A 10,052-nucleotide genomic window follows, 5' to 3' on the forward strand; every position below is an offset into this window, starting at 1 on the left:
CTATAAGAAAATAAAACGTATTTAATATTCACACTGATACGAATATAAGCCGAACAGATTAAGTTCTATCACAGCGGGTACTCATTTATTTTTTTACTAGTTTTTTTTAACTTTCAGTCAGAAAAAAAAACTTTTTCGAAACTTGAAACCTAAAATTATTTATTTAAATTACATTATTTGAAAATGACAACCGAAAATAATTTTGCATTACGAAATATGAAAGGCTTATTTACGTTTACAACCAAATGCTTTTCTTAGGTCATAAAATATAATTAAAAATTAACGCTGCTTACTTATTTGCAAAATGTTTTTAAAACATGTTCTGCATAATTTATGAATGAGGGTAGTTTTTCTACATATTTTTATTAAGAAAATACACATGTTTTACAAAAAAAAAACACTTTTACCCACCCTTAAAGATATCTTGTATTATAGATAGGTACACATTGAATATAAAAAATGTGATTGCTTAGAAAATATATTTTAGTTTCTAAAACTAATTGTTATTGTTTAAAGATTTAATGATTTTTATTATTAATTGTTTTAAATATTGAAGACAATATTAGTGATTTCTAGACTTCGTCGGTAGAGCACTGTCCCGGAAAGACAAGGGTCCTGGGCTCGTGTCCCAGATGTGACCGTTTCCTTTTCTGATTTTTCTGTTTCAGATTTTCGTTTAGAAATCACTAATATTGTCTTCAATATTTAAATATTACAATTTGAGGTTTTACTCAATAAAGTTATTCCGAAAAATAAAAATTAATTGTTTTAGTAAAATTACTCAATTTCATTTATTTTTTCATTATTTTTTGACTCAGATTATAATAATTTAATTATAATAATTATAATAATTAAATTATAATTTCTATAGTGATTATACATATTTCCGAACGTATAGTGGAGATTTATCGTATTAATTCTAGAATAATAAAATCCTGTTTTAGTTCACTCAGATTTCTCAAAAATCCGACCCACAAATTAAGTAACCGCTTTTGTCAGAAATCCCAGATTGATGCTTGTTTGTATGAATGAGTGAATAGGTAGTTCGATGGTGTAGCTACAGCTACCTCCAAGAAGATGGATGGCTGGAGGAAGTACGGTTCGGGGTTTCTAGGTGATGCCAGCGGCTGTTTAGTGTCACGGGGCTAGTGTTATGTGACTGATGAGGGTAATGGGGCAAATTCCATGGGAATTCATACAACTTAGTTCAGGAAAGGGAAGGTATCATTGATCAGTGCTTATAGCTGGCCGTCTAAATCTGAAGCGTAATGGGTCATATTACGATGCAAATTGATTCCTGATACCCGATACCTAATTGGTACCGGAGAATTGAAAATATATTAAAATTGAGTTAATAAGTTATTTGGTGCTATTTTAGTGAAAATTCACCTCGAAGTAAAGTAAACCTCAACCACTAGCACCTAAACTAGACATAATAAGTAGATGACCTTTTTAAACTTAACCTATCACTAGCAAATAAACTAGAAATAATAAGTATATGACCATTAAAACGTAACCTATCCCTAACACCTAACCTATAAATAATAAGTAGATGACCTTTAAAACTTAACCAATAACTATCACCTAAACTAGTCATAATAAGTAGATGACCTTTAAAACTTTGGAAACAGAAACGTGGGTCCGAATCTCTAATAAATGGGTCATTACTTATTGTATACATTGACATAAATTTTTACACGGTGTACTTTAAATTTTATTAATATCACCCTTGTGGTTGAGTGGCATTCAGAATCAAAACGTTAAATGAAATAGCTTAAGCTATGTTTAGTGACCAGATCTGAAAAACAAGGTGCTTTCTAACCTCCATTTGCCCTTTCTCCGCTTACTCCTTCACTTCATTCCGTTTCACAAAATTGCATCCCAAATCAGGAAATTTAGAAAATTAGGAACTCAAAAATTCAATTAAACAAAGCTCAAATAGTAAGAGACGAAAAATTCAAAAGGAAAATAAATTGTTAGATGATGTTATTTTTTTAATATACATATTTACCGACAAATTAATAAGAGATTTAATATTACACTTCTTTCTTCACTAACAAGAAATTATAAAAATAGATCTTAAGCATTTAGTATTATTTGAGGACAAGCAATTAGCTAATTTAGGCTCTCATTTATTAAAATTAAAACAATTTTAATGTAATTAAATACGCCAGTTTTCAACTAATTTTATTTTTCTCCTGAAAACTTTGTCTCCTCTTAGTATTTATTTAGTTGAAAAATCTATAGGCTTGAGAATGAACCTTAAAAAATTACCTAAAGATTTTTATTACGTTTTATATGGACTTAAAACATTTTAATTGGACTCGTAGGTAAAGCCTGGATCAAGTAATTTTAATCTTTTTCGAACAAAGAAGTGCAAAATTTGATTTTATTTGTTAATTAAATCCGTCTGGTAAGTAGAAATGCAAAACAAAATTGTATGTTAACATCTTAACATCAATTTATATGTAATTAGTATGTATACTACTCTTCCAGATCCTGCTTTTATGTACACACCAACCCAAAATACAGACCGTATTATCATAAGTAAGAAAGGTACACATTAAATATTGTGATGGTAAAAGATACTAAACGTTTTTTTAATAAGACTTGTAACAACATTTCTGATCTTCTTTAGCTAAACTACTTTGGCAGGATTGGATAAACAATGTCAAAGCTTTCATTTTATATTTATTTATTAGAATATTACATTCACACTTTGTAATAGACCACTTTAATTGAATTAATAAATGACAGCCAACCAGTTATCGCTTTTATCAAGCCTTGAAGCTTGAGATAAGCAAAATCTTTTTGTTAATCTTATTATTAATTGGTGTTTTAAAAAGTGTGGTTTTCACCTAAAAGTATTTTCTTACTTCGATCAAAAAAACTTTTTTTTTTTAAATCAAGGACCACAATACTTAAGAATCTATATAACTGCTTTTTAAATATTAATTAAACCTTGGATACCTCATATTGTTATTGGTTTATAAGTGAAACGTAGGTACTTTATATTCGTTTTTCAAGGAAATTATCATGAAAAAAATGATTCTAGAAGTATTTTTTTACTTCAACCTCAACCGACCATGATCATGCATAACTTGGTCAACAAGTATGGGGGTAGTATTGATATATTTATTACATATTTGCAATAAGCATTTACTTTGTGGCTCGTCATAATTGACAATAAAAAATATAAGTTTGTTTTAGACCACTTTAATTTTAATTGCACTCTACCAGTTTCGGAAGCACCCTTCGTTTAGTCCCATTCTAGATATATTTATTTCCAGTAAACCGCTCTGTTATTGCCGGAATTCCTGCAATTACCCGTCCCCCTTTGTTAACCTCCTACGCAAATACCTAACTTATAATTTTTGTGTGTATATCTTTCAATATTTTGTAACATAGGTGAGTTTTAATATTCTCCTGACGAAGGAAGGGTACTTCCGAAACCGGTAGAGTGCAATCAAAATTAAAGTGGTCTAAAACAAACTTATATTTTTTATTGATATATTTATTGACTCCATTTATAGAACTAAGCGTAATCTATACCAGAAATTTGTTGAACCCTACAAATTATAGTAGCGTTGGTAATGTAAAACTAATATTATTTTATATTAACTAGCTTTAATTTTTTTTGTAGTTTTTCGAAAGCTTCCTAGATAAAGTCTGTTTTAAAATGCATGTAAAGGCCCGGCTGGGCGTAAAACCAAATAAAATAAACTGATAGAATATTGCACCTGCTCTCGTCAAAAATTTAGAATTTAAATTTACGCCAGCTTTGCCATTATAAAACGAACACGGTATACTGGGGATTCTTTCAGGCAACCATCACTCTAGTTATTTATTTCGTTCAGCTTTTAAATCCCTGCTTTCAGTTCCGAAGGTAAAAAATATTCCTTTTTATGTACACAGGTGCTTACGTTGTTTAGTGTTTCATAAAAAAGGTCCTCCGTCTCTCAAAAAGTATTGTAGCTGTTTAGATTGCCTCACGAGTATACCATACTAGTTCTGTGTAAAATTTTAATGAGGGTACCTTTGTTTATTTGTTTGTTTAAGCCGATTTGTTTTTCTTTTGTGTAAACATTTTTTTGAGCAAAATGTGTTTCATATTTCTAAAAAAACAAGACATAACATTTATTGTACTTTTTATTAATGAAGTTAAGTCAAAAAAATACTGATCTAATATTATTAATCCATTTGCATTACACAGGCCTGCGACCAAATTGCTTTCTTTAGAATAATGGTTGATTCTTATGTATTTTAGTGCGCTGAGTTCAGAAATGCCCCCAGTTTTTTTCCAGCACGTAAGCATTTTCCGCAAAATGCATTTTTCTGCGGGATTGCCTACCTTAAGGCGTATATTTATGAATTTGCCGCAAAAAAATTTTTTTCCTATTCGGCTTTATAGTTTTATATCAGAAACTATGAAATATGATAAAAATTATTGTATTTAACAGTATTGTTGACAAATTGTTGAGATTTGGAACCTCATTCTCTTGGTACAGAAGCAGAGAAAAACAATTTGACCCAAATTTTTCTCAAGATGGCGAACTTGTATATTGTTCTGATGTTCCCAAGTTGATGTCAATGTTTAACATTCAACATGTGTCAGATGATTGGAGGCTTTTTATTGACTCATAAAAAAGAAGTTTAAAAGCAGTTTTGCTACACAACGGCAATAAATACGCTTCTGTACCCGTGGGGCACTCTGTGCATCTAAAAAAAAAGTATGACAACATGGCTTTTATACTTGATACATTGAAATATAAGGAGTTTGGATGGCCTATCTGTGGTGATCTCAAAGTCATCTCTATGTTGCTTTGACAACAAGGTGGCTATACAAAATTCCCCTGTTTCCTATGTGAGTGGGATAGCCGGGCAAAAGCACAGCACTGGAGCCAAAAAGTGTGGCCAACGAGAACTTTGAAGATTGGAGAAAAAAATGTTCACTTTGAGTCTTTGGTTGATCCCAAAAAAGTGCTTTTACCCCCACTTCGAATCAATTTTAGACTGATGAAGCAGTTTGTCAAGGCATTGCCAAAAGATGGCAAAACGTTAAAGTACCTTGAAAAGAAATTCCCGGGACTGTCTGAAGCAAAGTTAAAGGAGGGTGTTTTTGTTGGTCCGGACATTCGAAAACTAATGAAAGACAATCAGCTTGAAAAGGTGATGAAAAAAGCTGAGAAAGAGGCGTGGATATCATTTAAAGAAGTTGTGACTAAGCTTTTGGGGACCAATAAGGACCCGGATTATGAAAAAATTGTAAATAAAATGTTGAAATGTTTAAAAACCTCGGGGTGCTCCATGAGCTTGAAACTTCACTTTTTGAACTCCCATTTGAATTATTTCCCAGAAAACCTTGGTTCCGTAAGTGAAGAGCAGGGCGATAAGTTCCACCAAGACATCAAAGAAATGGAACGGAGGTACCAAGGACGATGGGATGTGAATATGATGGGAGACTACTGTTGGATGCTCCATAGAGATATATATATATATACATATCCAGACATCCCACACAAACGGAAAAGCTCAAAACGGAGTTTTGAGGGAAAAAGATGTAGATATTATAAAGAATTATAAATCATTATTGTATATGCATATTATTTTTATCAAATTGTATTTAAAAATGTAAATAAACCACTAGTAATATTTATTTATTTTTCATTTCAAAATGCATTTTTACCTATATGTACTGCGGATTTTGCATAGAATTCATTTTCACTTTGCGGAAAATCCCTACGTGCTGGAGAAAAACTGAGGGCATATTTGGATTCGCACCAAAATACATACGATTCACTCATTACGGTGAAAAAAACTATCAAAAAGTGTCAATTTGCAGGCCTGTGTTATCTATTATATTGATGATCAGAGTTTGGATGATGATATGATTACAATTTGGGTTTGTCCCCGGTAAGTCCACTGAGCACGCCATTAAGTATGCGCTTGAATGGGTGAGGGTTTGTACCAAGAAGTATGTAATTGGAATATTTTTGGACATCTCGGGTGCCTTCGATCATGCGTGGTGGCCGATGATTTTAACTAAGTTGAAAAGTCGTAATTGCCCGCCTTTACTGTTCAATATTATTAGTGATTATTTACGTAACAGAAAGGTTACTGTGATGTATGGTGATTTTTTCATCATACGTGACGTTAACATGGGTTGTCCACAAGGGTCAGTCCTCGGGCCTGACCTGTGGAACATCCTTTTTGACGACTCCTCTAGTTTACCCTTGCCTGAAGGATGCATATCGGTCGACTACGCAGATGATAAGTTTCTTTTGGTCTCAGGGGACAGCAGAAAGGAAGTGGAGAGTAAAGCAGAAGAGGGTCTGCGTGAAATTCTTGAATGGGGTAAGAGAAACAGGCTGAACTTCGCTCCCCATAAGACCGTGGGACTCTTGATGAAGGGTATGCTCAGTCGTGCCAGAAACCCTACCATCAGAATGAGAGGCTCTACTATCCGTTTCGTTGAAAGCACCAGGTATTTAGGCGTCACTTTAGATAGATCTTCTTCGTTCCTAGCGCACGTCTTATTCTTGAAATTGAGAAGGCTCTCAACGGCTGAGTGGGGATTGCGGACTCCGGCACTTTGCCTCATATATAGGGGTGTTTACGTGACGCATGTCTCGTATGCCGCTTCTGTGTGGGAGCACCGGCTGGATAATGCATTGATCCACTTGGCCCTCAAGCGGGGCCAACGGACTCCCCTGTTGGCGCTTTCGGGCACATATAGGACTGTGGCTAATGATGCATTACCGGTTCTGGCTGGTACACTGCCGATTGACTTGGAAATTAGGGAAGTTTTGACAAAAACGGCATTGATAAGAGGTAAAGCCGCTGTCCACCTGGGAGTCGAACTGACACCCGGTGGAGCGGTGTCCTTTCCTGGCTTATTGAAAGCCATGCGAGATAGAACGCTGAGTGTATGGCAAAAGCGATGGGATAGGTCGACGAAGGGTAGATTGAATTTCTCTTTCTTCCCTTCAGTTAAAAGCAAAATGGAAGGGGCGCACATAAAACTGGATCACTATATGACGCAATTGGTGTCCGGTCATGGGGAGCTCAGGGGGCGGCTACATAGTCTCGCCTTGTCTCCTCATCCGAACTGTTCATGTGGTGACACTAACCAGACAGCCGAGCACATTCTGTGGCACTGCGAGTTGATGAAGGATGCCCGAGAGGAAATGTTGGATGGCTTGAGAGGGATTACAAGACCGGCATGGAATGCCGATCTCGTTTTGAACAGAGAGAATTTAGAATGCTTCAAAAAGTTTGTAAAGTCCTGGGTAGAGAGATGGCCTGTGCTTAGAGTTGCTGATTTAGATTAAAATCATCTTTGTTTCAGGTGCCAAGCGTATTGTTCCTGTCACTCCATGGTTACTCCTCTATGACAATTTTAATATTAATTATTATTTTTTTGATAAATTAATGTTTTTAAGACAAGATTTTATTTATGCATAGCACAAAGGATAACAATTATTTTAATAAGCAATAATTGTTCGCCTGAAACACTCATCCACATTGAAAAAATCTCCTGATAAAAAATACATGACGCCAGCGGGACTCGAACCCGTGTCCATTCGATTTCCGGTCGAAAGCTCTGACCACTGAGCTATGGAGGCTTATCTCTTACCCGCGAAATTATTCAATATATGCTAGTGTTTCATTCAACAATTACTGCTTGTTACATTTTTTTTTTCACCTGAGAACAACCAACTTTATTTTATATGAGAAAGGCATTGTAAGTGCTAACTCTCTCACTAGATGGCGTTGAGACAAATTGTCTACATTTTTAGGTGAAATACTTGAACTTGTCAAATATTAATTATTATTTTTTTAATAAATTAATGTTTTTAAGACAAGATTTTATTTATGCATAGCACAAAGGATAACAATTATTTTTATAAGCAATAATTGTTCGCCTGAAACACTCATCCACATTGAAAAAATCTCCTGATAAAAAATACATGACGCCAGCGGGACTCGAACCCGTGTCCATTCGATTTCCGGTCGAAAGCTCTGACCACTGAGCTATGGAGGCTTATCTCTTACCCGCGAAATTATTCAATATATGCTAGTGTTTCATTCAACAATTACTGCTTGTTACATTTTTTTTTTCACCTGAGAACAACCAACTTTATTTTATATGAGAAAGGCATTGTAAGTGCTAACTCTCTCACAAGATGGCGTTGAGACAAATTGTCTACATTTTTAGGTGAAATACTTGAACTTGTCAAATATTAATTATTATTTTTTTAATAAATTAATGTTTTTAAGACAAGATTTTATTTATGCATAGCACAAAGGATAACAATTATTTTTAAAAGCAATAATTGTTCGCCTGAAACACTCATCCACATTGAAAAAATCTCCTGATAAAAAATACATGACGCCAACGGGACTCGAACCCGTGTCCATTCGATTTCCGGTCGAAAGCTCTGACCACTGAGCTATGGAGGCTTATCTCTTACCCGCGAAATTATTCAATATATGCTAGTGTTTCATTCAACAATTACTGCTTGTTACATTTTTTTTTTTCACCTGAGAACAACCAACTTTATTTTATATGTGAAAGGCATTGTAAGTGCTAACTCTCTCACTAGATGGCGTTCGCGTCACACGGGTTCGAGTCCCGTTGGCGCCGTGTATTTTTTATCAGGAGATTTTTTCAATGTGGATGAGTGTTTCAGGCGAACAATTATTGCTTATAAAAATAATTGTTATCCTTTGTGCTATGCATAAATAAAATCTTGTCTTAAAAACATTAATTTATCAAAAAAATAATAATTAATATTTGACAAGTTCAAGTATTTCACCTAAAAATGTAGACAATTTGTCTCAACGCCATCTAGTGAGAGAGTTAGCACTTACAATGCCTTTCTCATATAAAATAAAGTTGGTTGTTCTCAGGTGAAAAAAAAAAATAATAATAATAATAATTAACAAGCAGTAATTGTTGAATGAAACACTAGCATATATTGAATAATTTCTCGGGTAAGAGATAAGCCTCCATAGCTCAGTGGTCAGAGCTTTCGACCGGAAATCGAATGGACACGGGTTCGAGTCCCGTTGGCGTCATGTATTTTTTATCAGGAGATTTTTTCAATGTGGATGAGTGTTTCAGGCGAACAATTATTGCTTATTAAAATAATTGTTATCCTTTGTGCTATGCATAAATAAAATCTTGTCTTAAAAACATTAATTTATCAAAAAAATAATAATTAATATTTGACAAGTTCAAGTATTTCAGGGACGCGGGTGCTTGGGATCGTTGTGGCCAGGCCGCTTGCCACGCTCATTCTTGCCGGGACTGCCCCGTGATAGTGGGGTAAACTGCCCTCGATACGTGGCTTGTATATTTTTATGTTACTAACAATCATGCATGCAGGGACATTGGAGGGTCTAGAATCGTTTTAAAATAAATTTAGCTTCTTTTTACAAAAAAATTAGAGTCCTGAGGTGTGCGGCTAAGGAGGTTAAACAATCAGTTTCCTCACACAGCCGTCGGGAAAGGGTGGGTCCTCTCCAATGATGATTAGAGATTAATTATCTTCTTTAGGTACCTACTGAATAAAAAAAATGTATTTAATCATTCGCAACCAATAAGAAAAATTCATATTCCCTTCAAGAAAAACGATATTTTTTACAAACAATAATTAATAATTTTAATGAACAATAAAGAATAACTTTCTAACTACTCGCCGCTTAAAAAAATGTTTAAATTTCATGATTTAAAAATAAATTTAATTTCAGTTCGGTATCAACCATAATTTTTCGTCTTCAATTTGATTTTTTTGTATTGTTAAATTCAATTTCTAGAACTCCATTATAATTTTTGGTTTTTCTTTTATGTATTTAATAATATTATTAAATTTATAAAAAAAAACAGTTTATTTATATACAAGCTCTGCTGTGTTTTTATTGGTGACCGGATAAATCATCGCGATGATAATTCATCACATCTTTAAAAAGTTATATAGAGTCATGGAAAGTGATGAAACAAAAACTTTATTATCCGGGTTAAGTAGGTTAGGTTACGTTAGGTTAAA

The sequence above is a fragment of the Hesperophylax consimilis genome, chromosome 4, assembly GCF_061612785.1.
Source record: "Hesperophylax consimilis isolate HC1 chromosome 4, BYU_Hcon_1.0, whole genome shotgun sequence".
In the NCBI taxonomy this organism is placed as follows: Eukaryota; Metazoa; Arthropoda; class Insecta; order Trichoptera; family Limnephilidae; genus Hesperophylax; species Hesperophylax consimilis.